Source organism: Gopherus evgoodei, chromosome 5, assembly GCF_007399415.2.
Source record: "Gopherus evgoodei ecotype Sinaloan lineage chromosome 5, rGopEvg1_v1.p, whole genome shotgun sequence".
Taxonomy (NCBI): Eukaryota; Metazoa; Chordata; order Testudines; family Testudinidae; genus Gopherus; species Gopherus evgoodei.
The window spans coordinates 61592465-61613907 of NC_044326.1; the positions used below are offsets into that span (position 1 = coordinate 61592465).

The following is a 21443-nucleotide window of genomic DNA, read 5'->3' on the forward strand; positions in this document are numbered from 1 at the left end:
TTATAAATAAGGGTCTGATCTTGCAAACCCTAACTTCCTCTCCTTTTAAAAATATAGGGTGAAATCCTGGCTCCACTGAAAGCAATGGCAAACTCCCCTGGACTTCAAGAGGGTCAGGATTTTAACAAAGCAAACCTCACCAAAATCACCTAACATCCACTCAATCTGCTCTAGGGCCCAATCCTGCATGGTCATGAGCACCATCTGGAAGGTACTGAACATTCTCAACTTCCAGTGACATTCAGAACTAAGGATGCTTAGTGCTTCCCAAGCAGCAATTCACATCTTATAGGACTGGCCCCACTGTCTTAAAGATCCCTTGAAACATGATACAGGAGGAAAGTGCATATGCTCTGAGTGTTTTCTGCTGTAACAAATATGATTTTTTTAAAAGACTAGGTTGAGAGTAGTTTCTCAATGTATTATATTATCTCACAGCCTCTTTGGAGATTTGAAAATTTGCATTATTTGTATGAAAAATTGAATTATTAGCCATTAACTCTGTGGAGTCAGAGAGAAAAATCAGCATAACACCTGGTGCTAACAAATATAGTGTTTTAAGGTTAAAAACTGCATCGCTTATGCATATCCTCATCCGGGTTTTTAAGTTTGTAATTGCTGCACACTTGTCAACCTTTTATTGACAACTTCTGTTCATTGAGAACCCACTCTAGTTTTTCCTTAATGTTGTTAAAAATAGGATTTTTTTTCCACTCACCAGACTCCAGCTGCTTTAGGATAGAAAGTTCCCCCTTTTTTGGTTTCCCCTCTTTTTTTCTGCTGGTTTGTTCTTTAGGAAAGGGGACTTCACCACGATAAACCTTCTAAGTAAAATCTGTGTCATACAGTAAAAGCTGAAGAAAGTACCAAAAGGAGAAGCTACACTGTCCTCTTTGTAGCTATATAGAATGCTCTCCCTCGTCCCACTTCTCCGATCCTTCACTGTTTGCTTTTAACAAACTCTTCCTGTTTCAGTGCATCTTACAAGGTCATTCCATTTAAAGAGACAGCAGCCTCCGTAAGCCTTGATGTTTCCCTGGATTCATTTCCAACAACTACTCCAAGACATTAAGCATTATTACTGTTTTCAACCTGCAGTAGTTTCCAATCCCCATTATCTTTCCAAGGTATTTCAAAATTGCCTGGTTTCTTAATCCCTTCTTTTTGCCCTATTCTCCCTCTCCTTTTGCTCAGTTCTGCTTAATTTTCACATCTTTCCATTGAGTGTGTCTGCTCTGCACCAGAAAAATGTATACCCTTATTCTGGCAATGTGCAGTTCAACTAGTGCTGAGTGCTATGCAGACAAGGCATGGGTGTTTTTACTACCCTGGTCACAACGAGTTTTCATGATAAAACAGTAAAAATGCCAGCACCCAGATCACATTAGTGCTTACGTGATTGCTAGCACTGGTGCAGCTGCATTGGTGCTGGAATACTAGTTTGCAGACAATGCCTTAAGGGGCAGCAGAACAATGTATCCAGCTTCTAAAGCTGAACCATGTTAAAAATAAAAGTTGTTCTCACATTAAATTTCCAGCTTGATCCCTCAGTTCAGTGAAATAGAAAAGCAATAATTACATCCCCACACTTTAGCCATTTACAAACTTTCTTTCTGCACCATTCAATGTGTGGTGAAGGCCTGAAGGAATCTGACTTACTTGGAGCCTACAAGAACATAACAGGGGCAAGGATAGCAGAAAGACAGTGAACAAACACAAGCACTTTCCCTCCCCTCCACCACACACTGCACAGCATCTTGGCTGTGCTGCCAACTAATTAGAGAGCAGAAGCAACTCCTCCAGAGCATGAACTGCACCCTTTCCTTATGCCCTTTGATTTCTTTCTACCATTACCACATAAGCAAACAATAACACAGAGCAGCCTATGGAACAACAGATTTTTGCCTCAGACAGTTCTTTTCTGTTTATTTTACCACAGAACTGCCAAGTCTCATCCATAGGGAGGGATACTCCCTCATTTTCCTTTCATTGTAAGGCAGTTTCTGGGATTCTGTGCTTCAGCTGCAAACAGTTGCCATCTCTACTTCCAGCTATGGAAGAAACCAACAAATCAGAACAAGCTGATAAATATACTTGAATATGCCTCAATCACTGGACTACAGATTCATTCTTACATGCTCTTGCTTTCTCTACTGCTGGTCCAATGACAGTTATATTTATCCTCAAAGGGTGAGAGAGCGTGAGTGAGAATGACTCTGTAATCCAGTGGTTAGGGCTAGGGCTGCCAATTTTCTACTCACACAAAACTGAACACATTTGCTCTGTCTCACACCCTGCTCCTTCTCCAAAGCCCTGCCTCCTGCTCACTCCATTCCCCACCCCTGTTGCTTACTCTCCCCACCCTCACTCACTTGTTCATTTTCACCAGGCTGGCTCAGGGGGCTGCCCTGTGGGAGGGAGGGCTCTGGCTGGGGCCAGAAATGAAGAGTTCAGAATGCAGGAGGGGGCTACAGGCTGAAGCAGTGGGTTAGGATGTAAGAGGAGGTGAGGGCTCTGGCTGGAGGTGCAGGCTCTGGGGTGGTACCAGGGATGAGGTGTTTGGGGCACAGGAAGAGGCTGGGGGTGGAGTTGAGGTGTTCAGAGTATGAGGGGATCTGGGCTGAGGCAGGGAGTTAGGGTGTGGGTGGATGTATGTACTCTGAGCTGGAGGTGCAGGTTCTAGGGTAGGGCCAGAAATGAGGGGTTCAGCAGGTTGGGGGTGTGAGGTCTCTGGCTGAGGATACAAATTCTGGGGTGGGGCTAGGGATGAGAAGTTTAGGGTGTAGGAGAGTGCTCTGGGCTGGGACTAAGGGGTTTGGAGGGCACGACGGGGATAAGGGCTGGGCAGGGGAGTGAGGCATCTGACTGGGGATGTGGGCTCTGGGGTGGGGATGAAGGGTTTGGGGTGCAGGAGGGCTGAGCCCTGCTCTGAGCTGAGATCAAGGGGTTTGGAGGGCAGGAAAGGGATGAGAGCAGGGGGTTGGAGGTCAGGCTCTGGGCAGTGCTTGCCTCAAGCTGCTCCCAGAAGCAGTGACATGTCCCCACTCTGGCTCCTACGTGGAGGCGTAGCCAGACAACTCTGTATGCTGTCCCATCTGCAGGCACCACCCCCGCAGCTCCCATTGGCTGGGAACCATGGTCAATGGGAGTTGCAGGGGCAGCATGCAGAGCCCCCTGGCTACCCCTATGTGTAGGAGCCAGAGTGGGGACATGCCAGCTGCTTCCTGGGAGCCACGTGTCACAGAGACTAGCAGGGAGCCTGCCAACCCCGCTGTGCAGCACTGCAGTGCTGACTGGGGCTGCCAGGATTCCTTTTTAGGCGAGTGTTCCAGTTGAAAACCGGACACCTGGTCACCCTAGTTAGGGCACACGTGGGAGACCTGGGATCCAGTCTCCCTGCTCCAATAACTCTTTTATTAGTTATCCACCATGCAACAACATCAACATCAGAGACTGAGGGAGCCATGCATTAGAATGCTCCCTGGCTCAGTGGTTAGAGCACTCTCCTGTTCAGATCCTTTCTCCCCTTCTGGCAGAGTGGAAGGAATTGAATCAGGGTCCTCCCCCAGATTGCTCTAATCACTGGGCTAAAAGTATGTGGGTGGCAGCACTGTCTCCTCCTTCTGTGTGGAGTACCTAACTGGGTCCCACAACAAAAGATTTAATCTGACTTCCGGTGTCTGGCTTTTGCTCGTGGATGGCTATGCAGAGCTACATTCCCAACCACAGACAGGGCTGGCTTCAGGCCGATTCAACCAATTCCGGGGAATCGGGCCCCGCGCCTAAGGCACCTTTTTATTTTATTTTTTTTTTATTTTTTTTTTACTTACCCCGGTCCCGCTCCGGGGTCTTCCATGGTCCCACTCCTTTGAGCGAAGCCCCGGTGGGAGCGAGGCACGGCCCCGCTCTCCCAGCTAGAGCTCCAGCCGGGGCGGCGGGGCTCGCTGCACTCCGGCCGGGGCTCCAGCCGGGAGAGCACGGCAGCGGGGCTTTGCCGCTCTCCGGCCGGGGCTCCAGCCGGGAGAGCACGGCAGCGGGGCTTTACCGCTCTCCGGCCGGGGCTCCAGCCGGGAGAGCACGGCAGCGGGGCTTTGCCGCTCTCCGGCCAGGAGAGTGAGGCTGCGGGGCTTGCCACGCTCCAGCCAGAATGCAGCAAGCCTGGCGGCTCCGGCTGGAGCGCGGCAAGCCCCACGACCCCGTCTGGAGCTCCAGCCAGAGCGTGGCAACCCTGGCTGGAGCTCTGGGCCCTTTAAATAGCCCCCAGAGCCCTGGGGCAGTGAGGGGTTCCGGGGGCTATTTAAAGGGCCAGGGGCTCCAGCTGCCTTTGCCACCCGGGTCCTTTAAATAGCCGCCGGAGCCCCGCCTCCCCCATGCATTCCCCAGCGCTCCCGCGGCTATTTAAAAGGTCCGGGGCAGGGTAGAAGGGGGTTTGGAGGCTACTTAAAGGGCTGGGGTTCCAGCTGCCTCTGCTGCACCCCCTGACCTGCCCACACCAGTCCGGCCCCCCCTGCCTGCAGCCAGCCCTGCACCCCGTGCCCACAGCCAGCCCCTGCCAAACCCCCTGTCCTGTCTCCAGCCAACCCCAGCCCTGCAGCCCTGCCCAAAGCTAGCCAGCCCCCGACACACTGCTGCCTGCATCAGCCCTGCACACCCTGCCCAGACCGCACCCTCTGCTGTCTCCAGTCAACCCCTGCTGCACCCCACTGCCTGAAGCCAGCCAATTCCACACTCCGCTGTCTCCAGACCTGCAAACCCCTGCTGCACCCCCCTGCGGCCCTGCCTGAAGCCAGCCCACCCCACACCCCCTGTCTCCAACCAGCCCCATACCCCTTGCCCTGCCTGCAGCCAGACCCTACCTCCAGTCAGCCCCTGCCCTGCCTCCAGCCAGCCCCATGTCCACTGCTGCCCTGCAGAGTCCAGGGCAGTAACCCTGCACACCTGCTTCAATGAGGGGGGCAAGGAGCAGCTGGGACCAACACATGTGCACACCCCCAGGAAATGGCGGGGACCCACACATGTGAAATGGCGGTCATTAATAGCCAATCAACAGCATATATGATGCAATTTATATAATATATAATTTTATTATTCATATAGTTATGGAAAGTAAATAATACATGAAAGAAACGAAAGGCTTTTTTTTCCACTTTTTTTTTTTAAGTCATCCCTGCCAGGGCCCCACCGAAAATGTTCGAATTGGGCCCCGCACTTCCTAAAGCCGGCCCTGACCACAGCCCAACCTAGGGCACTGTCTAGTCTGCATCTCCGATGGGCTAATTTAGGCAGCTCCCCACCTATTCTGCTGGCTTTTTTGGATTATGTTCTTAGATGCCTATCGCTCCCCATTTATGGGCTAGGAGTCTAGGTGCCTAAGTGGGCTTTGTGGATCCCATAGTTGTTTCTGTGATTTTCTAGGTGCCTAACAGTTAGGTGATGTGCTGTGATGCTCAGCATTGCAATGCCTAAGTCTCTTTGTGGATTCCATCTGAAGTATCCAATGGGTAATCAGAGACTAAATGAAGCTGGCCTATTTTGTCCCTGTTAGGTCTTGTGCCAGCTGAATTCCAACAATGATGCCTTAGACATTTGCTAATTGTTCTTGTTCAAAACTGAAAATATCTGGTGCCAAATGCAAGTTTAAGACTGTGCAAAGCTCTCAATCTATAAACATCTTTCAATTCCTTCTCCTGACCAAAATAGCAGAGGCTCAAAATAGGGAAGTTTGTCTTAGTACAACTACAATAGAATCATATTGATTTTAGTATTAAATAAAAATGAGCCCACTCAAGCCCTTCTGTTACACTCAAAGAGTTCTAGACTGGGTCCCTAGTTACAAGATATAAAGGGCCTAATTTTTCACCTGGGGTCCAGTGCCTAATCTGACAAAAATGCATATGAAAACATCTCTGTGCATGCAACATGGTATTTGCATATGAAAATTGAATAGTTCCATGCTCACAGATAGTTAAGCGCTCAGTTAGCCAAAATGTGCTCTTGTGCATGCCAATGCTGGGTTTTGAAAGCACATCCATTGCACCCATGGCTCAAAATTTTCCCCAATGGGTAACAGAAAGAGAAAGTTAAAAAGCTAAATATATGTAGCTTGACTAAGCAAAGACAAATGGGGAAAATGCTAATTGTCTAGAGACATATAACAGTTGTAGATACAGTGTTGCCAGCTTTTGTAATATTATGGAGAGTCTTTCGTTATTGGTGTTTTCTTAAAGCCCTGGCTCCTACGGTCATTTTATTTAGTGAGAATCATAGCATTCTTTTTTTAAGCATTTTTTCAGTCCTTGTGATTGTAGAGAAAAGCTTAGAAATGTATACCAGAAAGGCTCAAAAAACAGAAGTAAAAAGGATCCCAATTTTTTTAAAGTCTCTCGATTTTTAAAACAATCTCATGATTCTGGGGGGGCCTGGCTCATTTTTGAAAGCTTGGAGTTAGCAATACCAAAATACCAAGGAAGGAGAAGAGTTATTTAGTGTGGTCAAAACTCTGACAGAAGTTGTGATGAAATTAAGAAAGGGAAAACTTTGTTCCCGAGCCTAATAGATCTCACTGAAACGATCTCCCAAGGAAAGGGATAGAAGAAGCTTCATCATGTGGGACATTTAAAACTAGATTGGAGAAGGGGGAGAGGGATAGCTCAGTGGTTTGAGCATTGGCCTGCTAAAACCCAGAGTTGTGAGCTCAGTCCTTGAGGGTGCCACTTAGGGATCTGGAGCAAAAAAAATCAGTACTTGGTCCTGCTAGTGAAGACAAGGAGCTGGACTTGATGACCTTTCAAGGTCCCTTCCAATTCTAGGAAATAGGTATATCTCCTATTTAAAAAAAAAAAAAAAACTACTGGAAAATGTACTGCAAGGAACAATCATGCATTTAGAGTTGGATAGACTAGGTGACATAGAGGTCTTCAGCTTTTGATATCCATCCTTGTATGTACATACCCCACATAGAGTAAACTGGAGACAGAGCAGTTAATGCACCTGGAGGGTGGGCCAGCCCTTTCTGAACATGAAGCCCACTGTGGGAGGAGCAGAGTCAAGTGATGAGCATAAAGGGACAGACCCAGGAAAGGGGAAGCTTGGGTGCCTCTGATCTCTGCAGATGGTCTGATAGCAATCAAGTGAGTTGAGAAAAAGCCAGAGGAGGGGAGTTAGCTCTTGTGGTGGGTCTCAAAATAAGGGCAAGATTCTGGGGAGGCAGTCCAGGGATGCTGATGTTCAGCCAAGGCTGCCCAGGGGGAGGGCAAGTGGGGCAATTTGCCCCAGGCCCCACAGGGTCGCTCAAGAGAATATAGTATTCTACAGTATTGCAACATTTTTTTATGGAAGGGACCCCCAAAATTGCTTTGCCCAAGGCCCCCTGAATCCTCTAGGTGGCCCTGTGTCCAACTAAGGAGCAGAGTACTTGGGAAGGATTAAAGTTCAAAACTGGGGAGAGCAGGTTATTTAAGTTTACACTTTTGGTTGGGGACTTATTGGAGAACTCCAGAGGGAATCCTTTAAATTGTAGCCCTGAAGAAAGAGTGAAGGCTGAGACCTTAGGAAGTTTGACAGGAGTGTTGGTACACGGTGAGCCTGGAAAGGGGGCTGTTGGGAAGGTGAACAAATGGCTGAGGTAGGAAGTCCCACAAGGAGGAAGAAGGGGATCTGAGCAGACAGACCTTGCATGCTAAATGCTAAGTGCCTGAGCTGGGTCCCCAAGAAGATGGGGAGCCTTGGTCCCCTACTGGCAAAAAAGGTGGTGTGAAGTTTCTGCAGCCAGTGGTTGAAGGATTACTGCACTGGGACCTGGTTTAAAGCCAGAGGGATTATTGTTTGTTTGGATTTTGTCTCCTCTGGTACAAGGGTGACTCTAAATGACCTGGATGAATAGCTAACGAGAAGAGGCAGATAACACAGGGCTGAAGTGGCTGTCAGTAGGGGATGCTAGCTGAGCATCCAGCCATCCCATGAGCATGGGCATGCCAGTAGTGAGTCACGCTTCTACATTGTCTGATACAATGGGCATATAGGAGAGATGGTTACTGTGTAAGGTTTATCACTTTCCTTGGCTCATCCCCCAGTCCCCTCCAACATTAAATAATATAAGTTCACTAGTAAGAACTTGAAGCGTGTATTTCAGGAAATGACATGATTTCAGCCTCCATAAGTACAAGCCCTGAAAACCTGATTCTTATCTTCACAAAAACAAGCCCTGTGAACTCTGCTTAATCAAAACAGCTCCCATTTTGCATATGGAATACTTGTCACTAGCTGCCTGCAAAGGAGTTGCTGAGTGAGGCATTTTCACTGAAATTATTAATTGAATGACTCTAAAGTCAGAAGAAATTGTGGATTCTCAATCTAGTGGCAGAAAACTGACAAACAGAACAAAAGAAAATAAACAGCTTGTTATAAAATCTCTTCTTCCTCAGCAATAAATCAAATGATAAAATACTCACACACTGGCATTCATATTACAAACAGCAAAAGATTATGTACATATAATAGCTTATTAAAGAAGAGTGCTTTACATTAACATTAGAGTATTCCTCAGTATGTACCCTTGTACACTTGGAAGATAAATAGAATATTCAACCCTATGTGATATACTGCCATCTCGTGGCTTCAAAATGTTGCTGCAGCATGTGCTTTGCACATATGTATCTCTGACCTCAAAGAGTGCGTCTACGCTGCCCTGCCCCAAGAAAAGGCAATAAGTCTCAGAACCCAGGCCAAATGACTCTGCTCAGGTGATTCATGCTATGGGGCTACAATCAGAATGTAGACATTCTCGTTCAGGTTGCAACCTGGGCTCTGACACCCACTCCCCTAGCTGGGTTTCAGAGTCTGGTCTGTAGCCTGAGAAGAAATGTCTACATTGTTATCTTTGGCCCCATAGTGTGAGCTGGAGTCAGTTGACTCAGGTTCTGAGACGTACTGCCACAGTGTGTGTTTTTACAGTGTAGACGTATCCAAATAAATTCACATGCAGGATCTGTCGTGGTCAGATGTTGGGTCATGTATTCTATCTGTTCTGCTATTAATTATTTATGTTACCATAGTGGTAGGAGCCCCAAATATGGACTGGGCCCCCATTGTGCTAGGTCCTGTACAAACAGAACAAAAAGACCATCCCTGCTTCAAAGGTCTTACAATCTAAGCATTAAAAGGGATAACTCTTTTTTGCTGCTTGTAGAGTAACTTATAAATAACCAAATAAACTGGAAGCTCTTTTTTGATTGCGGGGGATGGGAATTGGACCACTTGTTTAGGAAAGGATTTAGGTGTCGAGCTGTGGGCAACCAAGTTTGAAAATGTTGTTCTTCACTTTAGCCATCTGTAAAACCATGCTAATACTTAGCTATCTCACAGAGTATGCTGAGAAATAATTGGGTATAAAGAATTGCAAATAATTCTTATTTCCTCCTGGTAGAGATCTTTCACAAAAGATCTAAATCATGACAAGTCAGAAAAACAGTAGTTGACAAACATTTTTAGGGTCAGGGTTGTTTCTTAACATTCACCAATCACTCCTTAATTTCATCTGAAAGGTTCCTATGCTTAGGCCTGGTCTACACTACAAGTTTAGGTTGAATTTAGCAGTGTTAAATTGAATTAACCCTGCACCCGTTCACACCATTAAGCCATTTTTGTCAACATAAAGGGCTCTTAAAATCTATGTCTGTAATCCTCCCGAGGGGAGTAGTGCTGAAATCGACATTGATGGTTCAAATTAGGTTTAGTATGGACACAATTAGATGGTATTGGCCTCTGGGAGCTATCCCACAGTGCACCACTGTGACCGCTCTCGACAGCAATCTGAACTCGGTTGCACTGGCCAGGTAGATAAGAAAAGCCCTGCAAACTTTTGAATTTCATTTCCTGTTTGCCCAGCGTGGAGAGCTGATTAGAGCAGGTGACCACTCAGAGCTCATCAGCACAGGTGACCATGAGGTCCCAGAATCGAAAAAGAGCTCCAGCATGGACCATACAGGAGGTACTGGATCTGATCGCTGTAAGGGGGGGCGAATCTGTGCTATCAGAACTCCGTTCCAAAAAGAAATGCCAAAATATTAGAAAAAATCTCCAAGGCCATGATGGACCGAGGCCACAACAGGGACTCAACACAGTGCCACGTGAAACTTAAGGAGCTGAGACAAGTGTACCAGAAAGCCAAAGGATCAAATGGATGCTCCGGAACAGAGCTGCAGACATGCCGCTTCTACGCTGAGCTGCAGGCAGTTCTAGGAGGGGGCCGCCACCAGTACCCCACCCCTGTCCGTGGACTCTGATGATGGGGTACTCTCAGTAGCCATGCCTGAAGATTTTGCGGATGGGGAAGATGAGGAGGAGGAGGACGAGGTTGAGGAGAGCACACAACACATCTCCTCGACAGCCAGGATCTATTTCTCACCCTGACTGAAATACCCTCCCAACCCTCCCAAGGCGGTATCCCAGAACATGAAGCCGTAGAAGGGACCTCTGGTGAGTGTACCTTTGTAAATATAAAACATGGTTTAAAAGCAAGCTTTTTTAAATTATTAATTTGCCCTGAGGACTTGGGATGCATTCGTGGCCATTACAGCTACTGGAAAAGTCTGTTAACATGTCTGGGGATGGAGCGGAAACCTTCCAGGGACACCTCCATGAAGCTCTCTGGAGGTACTCCAAAAGCCTTTGCAGAAGGTTTCTGGGGAGAGCAGCCTTATTCCGTCCTCGATGGTAGGCCACTTTACCATGCCATGCTAGTAGCAAGTAGTCTGGTATCATTGCATGACAAAGCCTGTCAGAGTATGGGCCCAGTGTTTTCTGGAATTCAAGTAACATCCGTTCTTTATCTCGCTGTGTTATCCTCAGGAGAGTGATATCATTCATGGTAACCTGGTCGAAATACAGGAATTTAATTAAGCGGACATTCATAGGTGGCCATTCCTACTGGGCTGTTAGCCTGTGGCTGAAAAGAAACCCTCCCCACAGTTAGCCAAGTGGGAGGGGGTGGGGTTGGGGGCATTGGCACTGAGCTGTTCATGTTTGGGTAGCAGGAAACTTTCCTGATACCAACCATGAGGTTGGGGGATGATTAAAACGATCATCGCAGAGAAAAGGGGGGGGGGCTTCACGCAGAGCTGTTCGCGTTTGGCTAGCAGGGATCTTCCCTGATACCAGCCACACAGTGCAGGGAGGAGTAAAGAGATCATCCCAGAGAAAAGGATGGGTGGGGTTAGTTTGGTTTCTGCTGCTGCACGTTAACACGAAAACCACAGCCTTAAATGCAACTCAACGGGCTTTGCTTGGTATGGGAAGCACTGCTGTTATGAAGGTTGCAGAAGCCGAAAGACTATGGCTTACCAAGGCCACCTACAAGCTGAATTCTGTTGCCCAGCATGTTTGATCTCTAACATTTAATATAAGATGCAAAAAAACACCTTGTACTATAATCACATGTGCTATGTAATGTGAATAGTGTTGTTCAGCATTAAAGAGTATACCCATTGTTCTGTAAAATATATCTTTTTAAATACTTCTCTCCCTTTTTTTCCTCCCGCAGCTGCAAATGTTTCAAGCCTCCCTCCTCCGTCCCAAAGACTATCTCAGATAAGGCGGTGGAAAAAACGCACACACAATGAAATGTTCTCTGAGCTCATGCAGGTGTCCCACACTGAAAGAGCTCAGCAGAAAGTGTGGAGGAACACAATAGCACAGGACAGGAAAGCGGCTAGTGAATGTGAGGAGAGGTGGTGGCAGGAAGATCAGAGGAGGCAAGATGCAACGCTGGAGCTACTGCGGGAACAAACAAACATGATCTGGTCTCTGGTGGAGGTTCAGGAACGTCAGCTGGAGAGACAGCAGTTGCAGCCTCTATTTAACTGCCCTCCCTCCTCCCTAAGTTTCATAGCCGCCTCCTCACCCAGACGCCCAAGAACGTGAGGGGGGAAGGTGGTTCCAGGCACCCAAACACTCCACTCCAGTGGACAGAAGGCTGTCATTCAACACTTTTTGAAGTGGCCTTTTCCTTCCTTCCTCCCCTCCTCCCAAACCCCACCTGGGCTACCTTGAGTTATCTCCCTATTTTTATAATCAATTAATAAAGAATGCATGGTTTTTAAATGATTGTGACTTTATTTCCAAGCTGTGATCGAAGGGGGGAGGGCAGTTGGCTTACAGAGAATTAGAGTTAACCAAGGGGGTGGGTTTTCATCAAGGAGAAACAAATAGAACTGTCACATGGTACCATGGCCAGTCATGAAACTGGTTTTCAAAACTTCTCTGATGCACAGCACTTCCTGATGTGATCTTCTAATTGCCCTGGTGTCTGGCTGTGCGTAATCAGCGGCCAGGCGATTTACCTCAACCTCCCACCCTGACATAAACGTCCCCCTCTTACTCTCACAGAGATTGTGGAGCACACAGCAAGCAGCAATAAGAATGAGGATATTGATTTTGCTGTGGTCTGAGCGAGTCAGTAAACTGCGCCAGTGCCCCTTCAAACATCCAAATGCACACTCCACCACCATTCTGCACTTGCTCAGCCTATAGTTGAACAGCTCCTTATGACTGTCCAGGGTGCCTGTGTACGGTTTCATGAGCCAGGGCATTAAGGGGTAGGCTAGGTCCCCAAGGATAACTATAGGCATTTCAACATGCCCAACAGTTATTTTCTGGTCTGGGAAGTAAATCCCTTCCTGCAGCCGTTTAAACAGACCAGAGTTCCTGAAGACGCGAGCGTTATGAACCTTTCCTGGCCATCCCACGTTGATGTTGGTGAAACATCCCTTGTGATTCACCAGTGCTTGCAGCACCATTGAAAAGTACCGCTTGCGGTTTATGTACTGGCTGCCTTGGTGGTCCGGTCCCAAGATAAGGATATGGGTTCTGTCTATCGCCCCATCACAGTTAGGGAATCCCATTGCAGCAAAGCCATCTACTATGACCTGTACATTTCCCAGAGTCACTATCTTTGATAGCAGCAGCTCAGTGATTGCACTGGCTACTTGCATGACAGCAACCCTCACAGTAAATTTGCCCACTCCAAATTGATTCCCGACTGACCGGTAGCTATCTGGCATTGCAAGCTTGCAGAGGGCTATCGCCACTCGCTTGTGAACTGTGAGGGCTGCTCTCATCTTGGTATTCTTGTGGTTCAGGGCAGGGGAAAGCAAGTCGCAAAGTTCCATAAAAGTGCCCTTATGCCTGTGAAAGTTTCGAAGCCACTGGGAATCATCCTAGACCTGCAACACTATGTGGTCCCACCAGTGTGTGCTTGTTTCCCAGGCCCAGAATCAGCGTTCCAAGGCGTGAACCTGCCCCATTAACACCATGATGTCCACATTGCTGGAGCCCGCGCTTTGAGAGAAGTTTGTGTCCATGTCCTCATTGCTCTCATCACCACACTGCCGTTGCTGCCTCGCCTGGTTTTTCAGCTTCTGGTTCTGCATAAACTGCATGATAATGCGCAAGTCAATGGCCCAGTCAGCGGTGCTGATTGGAGCCGCCAGGATCCTTTTTCAACCAGGTGTTCTAGTAAAAAAACGGACACCTGGTCACCATAACTGGCCAAAGGGGCCATCTATAAAACCAGGAAGAGGATGCTCGACGGGGAGGTGCTGTGTGTCTTTGGGGCCTATTTCTGCAGCCAGGCAGAGTTTCTCTGGGTTCCTTAGACACTTTTGAGGAGCAGCGGGCACTGTCCAGGGTTCTTTGTTCCGTGTCCCCTTCCAGTTCCTTATTTATGGCCCCAAAACTTCACTCCTGTCACTGTTTTCTTATGGTACGCCAAAATCATTTGGGCCTCGGGTTTAGTCACTTCTCCCCTTAGGTTGGGGGGAGGGCTTCAGACAAGGGCAAACTTGTGTCCGCCCACCTCTGGAATTCAATAAGTACTCAGTCCCTGCACTCTGTCACAATGGCTCGTCTGAAATAATTATTGGACATTAGAGACTTCTACCAGCCATTGCTCTGATATGGCTTATAGTTTGCAGCCATTGTACTGACAATGAAAAAATTGTGTTATATTTAAAAAAAAAAGCTAACGTCTAGAATTTTTCAAAATCCTTTTGTGTTTAACAAATGACAAGACCTAGAGCCGGTCAAAAAATGCCAATTATTTTTCCATTGGAAACTGTAATTTTTTAATTTTGTTTTTATTGAAATTTCCCTTGGAAATACTTTGGTGTTTGTAATGAAAAACAAAAACCAAAAAGATTCATTTTCCAAAAATATATTTTTGGGGAACAAAACCTTTTTTTAAAACAAAAACTTGTACCCAAACCTGATTATTTACCCAAATATCTTGTAGTTTTTGGTGCGCAGTTTCCCAACAAAAATAAGTTTTGTTAAAATTTTTATTTTTAACAAATTCTATTTTCATTAAATTACTTTTTCATGAATATATTTTGACCAAGACTACACAATATGAAACCATGTAGAAGACACAGCATTGTTATTGGTTCCAGTATTAATATTGCTCTATTCTTCACACAATAATTTCTTATAGAAAATGTCACATATTATCTGTTTTTGGAAAGTGAATTCTCTGTGCAGTGTTAGTGGTAACAGTTAGACTTTTTTTAATTAAGAAAGCAGACCTTTCTTTGACAGGCAAGCCACTATTCAGACAAACTACCACTAGATGGCATTCTTAACTTCGCATGCAATATGGATGGCCAATATGATTAGAACAAATGAGCACTTGATGAGGGTTATTTATAACACTGGTCTACAATTTTTGAGAAGTCGTCTGCTTCAGAGATAAAATGTGATATTTATTATGTATTTTGATGTGCTGAATTCAAATATGACAATTAAAACAACTGATTGGCTACTGTTTCTAAGATATTTAAGGTTTTTCATTTTATGTCTATGTATATTGTGTAGATAGTAGAGTTTTAATCATAAATTGTAAACCTAGGTCCTTTCATTGTTTATGGTTGCTTTACATGATAATATTTCACCTGTCCTGTTTATGTAACACTTTAAAAATCAGCAAAAGGGTTATATAAATAAAATTTATTATGAAACAAAAGGCAAAAAACTATTATGTACATAGTTTAGTCCTATTCAGTGTCTACTTGAGGCTTCTTGGCTTGTCTCTTGTATTCATTAAATGGGGCATCTCTTGTCACTGTCCAGCAATAGTCTGCAAGCATTGATGGGCTCCATTTGCCCTGATAGCCTGCCAGGAGATTCCACTGCTGTAGTCTGGAGCCCAACAGCTCTGCCTTACTCTTGTGTAGTTCCAAATCCCTGACAAGGTCATTCAGTTCACCTTGTCTTATGAGGTGTGGTTCAGAGAAGGAGGATGGGAGAAAAGGTGGGTCCTGTGACACTGATAGTTCAGAACCAGAAGTTTCATCCTCTTCCTCTTCCTCGTCTGACTCAAGTGAGAATGATTCTGGTGCATCAGGAACCAGCAGTCCTTCTCTGTGGGGTACTGGGCATATAGCTGATGGAATGTTTGGATAATGCACAGTCCACTTTTTCTTCTTTGACACACCTTTCCCAGCTGGAGGCACCATGCAGAAGTAACAATTGCTGGTATGATCTGTTGGCTCTCTCCAAATCATTGGCACTGCAAAAGGCATAGATTTCCTTTTCCTGTTCAACCACTGGCGAAGATTTGTTGCACAAGTGTTGCAGCATATGTGTGGGGCCCACCTCTTGTCCTGATCTCCAATTTTGCAGCTAAAAGAAAGGTGATAGGCTTTCTTAACCGTAGTGGTTAGACTGTGCTTTTGTGATGCAAAAGTCACTTCACCACAAACATAGCAGAAGTTATCTGCACTGTTCACACAAGTATGAGGCATCTCTGCTCACTTTGGCTAAACAGAAATGTGTCCCTTTGCAAAATCAAACACTGACAAATAAGAGAGCAGGACACTGTATGATTTCTAGAGCTGATATAGGGCAATTTGTTCAGCAGAGTGATGTAAGCTTCATTATGATTGCAACATCCATGACTTCTAGGAATAACATGATGCAATTCATATCATGTATGATGCAATTCATATCATGTATGATGCAATACCAGCTTCAGATTGCGTCATTCAATGTTTTGCCTCAAAAGCAAGTACTGTCTAAACCCAGTCATAGATTTATTCATAGATCCAGTCAAAGATGTATTTTAGTCATTTCTGGTTTAAATTGAGATCCCTTCCCTTTATAACTCACTTATCCTCCGCCATTCCGAAGTCAAGGGTGGTATAAACTGACCCAATAGCATATCTTGAAAACTAGAGACAACTAACAATTTTAAGCATCATTTTCGTTCTCAGTGACCCAGAATTAGTAAAGTTGGACTACATTTATTTCAGAAGCATTTTGGCTGTAGAGCAGTGTAATTAGAGTCCAAAAGACAACCAAAAAATCCCAAACAAACAATAACCAAGTTAGCTGAGCGTCTGAGGCCTTGGTCTTGCAACTGGCTCAGCATTGGACCAGTTGCAGGATTAGGGACTTAATTTTTTGAAATATTAGTGAAATTACAAAGAAAATCCATGTGAATATTTTTAATAACTATGCATTTAACATATAGAAAAGCAGAGGAGATTGTAATCAACCACAGCTGAGAATAAAAGACAATCCGCAAATCAATAGACTCTGGGCCTAATATCGTACTCCTCACTCACACAACTCTTACTGGAGTCAATGGGAGCAGTCTCTGAATGACATCAGGAGCAGGTGTCTGAATCTGACTTTGCTCCATTTTAACAGCTTTATGCCAGTGTAATTCCACTGTAATCAATGGCATTATACCAGCATTATGACAGTGGCAAAGCTCATTATCCAAGTGTGTTGGGATGTACTCCCCACAGTGGCCCTGCAGAAGCTGAATTAGGCCAAATGAGCCCAATGAGCCAATTAAACTGAAAACAGTGGAGATTTAGGCTGTGTGGAGGGAGCTAATTAGAAGGAAGCTCACCTGTGAGGGAACAACCCAGGCTTCTATAAAGCCAGGAAGCTGACAAGAGAGCGGAGGGCAGCCTGAGGTAAGGGAGAAGTATCACTCTAAGAAGGTGTCCAGGGGTAACAGTAGTAGGGCTGGTGTAAGTGGAGACCTTAACTCTTCCCTACTGGGCACTGGACTGGGCTGGGCCAGAGTTCCCCCCTACTAGCCAGTGGTATTACTAAGGGTAGTGGATACAAAGGCTGTTGGAGTCATTTCTAGAAAGACATAGTTAGGGCAGCAGGTACAAGGGCTGCCCGATGCTGCTTGTGGAGAGAGATTTTGAAAGACCACCCTGAAAGTGAAACTGCTGAGTGACTTGGCTGGAGGATCAAGTTATGAAGAGGAAGCAGTAGCTCCTGGCGCATGAGAGAGGCTGCAGGGCAGACACAGCTATATATTTAGAGACCGAGAGAGATGGCGAGCCAAGGGTGAAAGTAACTTAAAGGTCTTACTGGTATGCTGCAGTCTGGGAAGAGGTGTGGCCTCAATGGGAAGAGGTGGGGTCTTTCAAGATTTAAAGGCTCTGGCTGTGGCTGGGAGCCCCAGGACCTCTAAATCACCTCGGAGCTATCAGCTGCATAGGTGGCTGGGAGCCCTGGGGCTCAAGGATGAATTAAAGGGCCTGAGGCTCCAACAGCCATGGAGCTCCGGGCCCTCTAAATCACCAAGGGAGCCATGCTGTCACTACCCTGAGTGGCAGGGTTAGGGTTGCGGTGGCAGGGCTCTGGTGGTGATTTAAGGGGCCAGGGGCTCTGGTGACTGTGGGGATCCCTGGGCCCTTTAAATCCTGACTGGAGTCTGGCTCCTGGGGCTCCAGTAGCTGGGCTTGGGTGGGAATTTAAAGGGCTGCTGTAAGGAGCCCCAGGCCCTTTAAAGTGCTGTTGGAGCTCTGGCAGCAGGGTTCAGGCAGTGCTTTAAAGGGCCCAGGGCTCCCCACAGGGGCCAGAGCTCTGGAATCTTTAAATCCCTGCCTGAGCCTGGCAGCTGGAACTCCGGTGGTGATTTAAAGGGCCTGAGCATCCTGCAGCGGCTTGAGCCCTGGGCCCTTTAAATCACCACCGGAGAAGTCGGTCCAGTCCAGCACGGCGTACCAGCTCTTGCTGGTACATTGTACCAGCTTACTTTCACCTCTCTGGAATGCACCTGCAGGAAGGGGTGTTGGCCTGGCATAGCTAACCCAGAACCAGCAGGAGGTGATGCCATCCAGTCAGGGCTGGCTCCAGGGGTTTTGCTGCCCCAAGCAGTCCCCCCTTCTCCCTCCCCCCAAAAAGCCACGATTGTGATCTGCGGCAATTCAGTGGGAGGTCCTTTGCTCCGACCGGGAGTGAGGGACCCTCTGCCGAATTGCCACCAAATAGCTGGACGTGCTGCACCTCTCCAGAGTGGCAGCTCCTAGCACCTGCTTGCTAAGCTGGTGCCTGGAGCCAGCCCTGCATCCAGTGGTGAGTAGAACACACCATTACACTAGGAGATATGATTCTTGACAACTTCCAGCAGGTTGCCCTCCTATTGAAACTTTTTCTTAGCATGCCTTTCTTGGGCTTGCCCTTTAAATTTGGCACAGACAGTTGCAGCCCAAAAGCAACCACTTTGAAACTAGCAAGCTATTAGAGAAAGCATTCTTCCTTTCAGTTGGCAATGTTTTTCCGCCATACACATTTTCCTTTGCTTATTGCTGAAAAGATGACAGTCTCAATTTCCTGGAATCTGGGTTCCATTCTGGGTTGCTTGCTCAAAGCCAGCTCCAGGCACCAGCTTAGCAAGCAGGTGCTTGGGGCGGCCACTCAGGAGAGGGGCAGCAGGTCCAGTTATTTGGCGGCACTGTCTCCACTGTCTTGTCAGCTGCCTTTTGCTGACAAAATTGTGTAGTATAGAAAAGGCCTTAGGTTACTTACATTTCAGTACTAGCTTTGGACCTGGGTCTGTCTTAGGTCCTCAGCACACAGATAAGTGATAAATGCCTTAGAAATACCTCAGACAGAATTGCTGCCTAGCCAGGATGAGGGATGTGTGTGTCTAACAGAAAGCTGAAAATTCTCCAAAGATACAGAAAAAGGTAAAATTATTGCCGATTTTCTTCTCTGGCTATACATATTTTTGGGGCTAAATGGGATAGCTGTCAGGGTACATTAATTTCAAGGCTTGTAACCTTGATGGTCTCCTTTAAAAGGCTGCTGGCATCATTTTTGCTTATTTTCTTATTACTGTTTTCTTCATCTTCTCTCTCTTTCCTTCCAATTGTTTTATCCAGTTGGGACTTGTCTGAGTTAGATTATAAGCTGTTTGGGACAGGACTGTATCTTCATGTGTTTGTACAGCACCTGGCACACTGGGGCTTCATCTTGATTGGTGCTTAATACTAGCATTGTTTGAATGTAAAAGAAAGGGGATAGCATGAGGCAACAAAGCCTGAAATCATGGGAGAGGTGCCACAATTGGAACTGGTGAGAAATGGTTTTCCCATCCTATGAACATTTTTCCAAGTTTTCAATATTTTTTTTCCATTCTGTACCAGTACAAAACAGATCTTTCCAGGCTTTGGTGGTTTCTTTTGTCAAAATGAGTGCTAAAGGGCTGTAATCATTCTCTCCAAATGTATATTTGATTTATACAGAGTGGAACAGCTTCAACATGAGGGACTGAAAGGCACCCATCCAATAGCTTGGTGGATAGGGTGTACACCCTGGGATGTGATACCTGGACTCAAATCCCTCCTCCAAATCAAGCAAAGTAGGGATTTGATTCTGGGTCTCCTGCATCCTGGGTGACCTCTCTAACTAAGTTAGTGGTTGGTCTCTCTTTTTTTTCTTCATCTCATTTTGATCTGACAGCCCATCCTGACCTTGAGAAATATTTCCTGATGAAAATTCTGTCAGAACTGGTACATTCCCACAAAGTTTTTGACAAATTCCCAATGATCTCTAGCCACTATGCACAAGTACAGTGATGCTTGGAGGGACTGCTGTGTGTGGACACTGCATTAGTTTAAACAAAGCAAAATGATCAGTCCACACCCACTGAATGCTTGGAGTGAAGGTGTTGCTTGCAGCTGCAGTGCTTAGCCATGCAAGGCCACCTCCTGCTGCAGCCACCAATGCTATACTTCCTAAGGAAAGAATGGGACAATCAAAGTGTGAATCTTCAAATTACCGGTAACTCTGTTCCCCTCCTTCAGGAATTACTGAATGGATTTGTAATGCAACTCTAAAGCTATTTTACCCAACCTCCAGGGCAGGCACAAGCATTCCAAGCTGGTGCTTGGGGCGGCAATCTGCAAGGGGCGGCAGTCCCTGTGTTTTCGCCACCCCAAGCAGCGCGCCGAATTGCCGCCGGCCGGCGGGGGCAGTCCATGAGCCCTTAGGGAGGCAGGCGCGTTTCCATGGTGGCGGCAATTTGGCAGCAGCTTCTATGTTTAGCTGTCCACTGCAGCTTCAGCTAAACATAGAAGCTGCCGTCGAATTGCCACCACCATGGAAATGCGCCTGTCACCCTAAAGGACCCCGCCGCCACTGCCGCAATTTGGCGCACTGCTTGGGGTGGCGAAAACTGTAGAGCCGGCCCTGGCAGGCAATGCCCAAATGTAGGACACAAGGAGATACAAAGACTCAAAATGAGGGTGGGGGATGACAAACTATTCATGCAAGAGACTTTAAAGGCTCTGGATTCAAATGTTTGCTATAAATTACTATCTATAAACTGAGTATCATAATTCTTTATTTTCTATGTACATTTTCAACAATAAAAGTGAGGGGGACACAAACTTGTGTGGAACATGAAGCACTTTGGGACTAAGATGGGTGATATCCTTTGAAATGAGGTATTAAGATAAATGGATGCCAAAAAACCTCCAGCTGCTAACACTGGATGTTGCTGCAAGAGTGGAAGCAGGGTAGAGTTTTCCTGTCAATCGTCATAGGATTGCCAACCCCAACCATTCAAAAATCATGAGTCAGAGCCCCCTAAAATCACAAGTCTGACTTTGAATCATTGGATTTTATTTGGGGAGGGGGGCAGGTATTGTCTTCTGGTTCTTGAGCTACTAGTGTTCATGCTTTCAAGTTCTTCTCCATGAAGGCTAGTACCTTTCTTTAAATAAAATACCATTTTAATGTAATCCTGTGGCTCTAGGAGCTGGGGCTTTAGGAAAAAAACACCAAATATTGTCATTTAAATTGAGTCAGCAACACCAGAGCCGTAATAAATACTGTTGACAGGTATTCAGGCCTCCAGTTAGGCACAGATTAACTTCTCTCTAATTTTTAGGGAAATTGTTCTAGAGCAATTCTTCCATGTGGCTCTCTAACTCCTTGTTAGTGCCAACAGAGAAGTGACTTGGTGAGTAAGTGCTGGTCAGGCAATTTACAGCTGCCTGGATAGGCTGTTTCAACTGTGTCCCCAATTTTTCTAAGTTGTCAACAGGCTTTAGGGAAGAAAATACATGAAACCTCATTTTAGTTGTTTTCTTCCCTTCACTTTGCATATGCTACCCACCACCTATGTTCCAGAT

At 46.3% G+C, this 21443-nt stretch overlaps 1 protein-coding gene across 3 annotated transcripts in view; it reads right to left on the reverse strand.

The window, feature by feature from the left end:
- Positions 1 to 3844, reverse strand: part of TLR3 (toll like receptor 3) — a 35859-nt gene extending 32015 nt beyond the window's left edge. The window contains exon 1 of one of the 3 annotated variants that reach the window (XM_030564522.1): positions 3831 to 3844. The gene's annotated coding sequence lies outside the window, so the exon portion shown is untranslated. Of the gene's footprint in view, positions 1 to 718; positions 945 to 3830 lie in introns of those variants that run through there. The other 2 variants (XM_030564520.1, XM_030564521.1) reach the window with 2 other exon arrangements.
- Positions 3845 to 21443: the final 17599 nt, after the last annotated feature.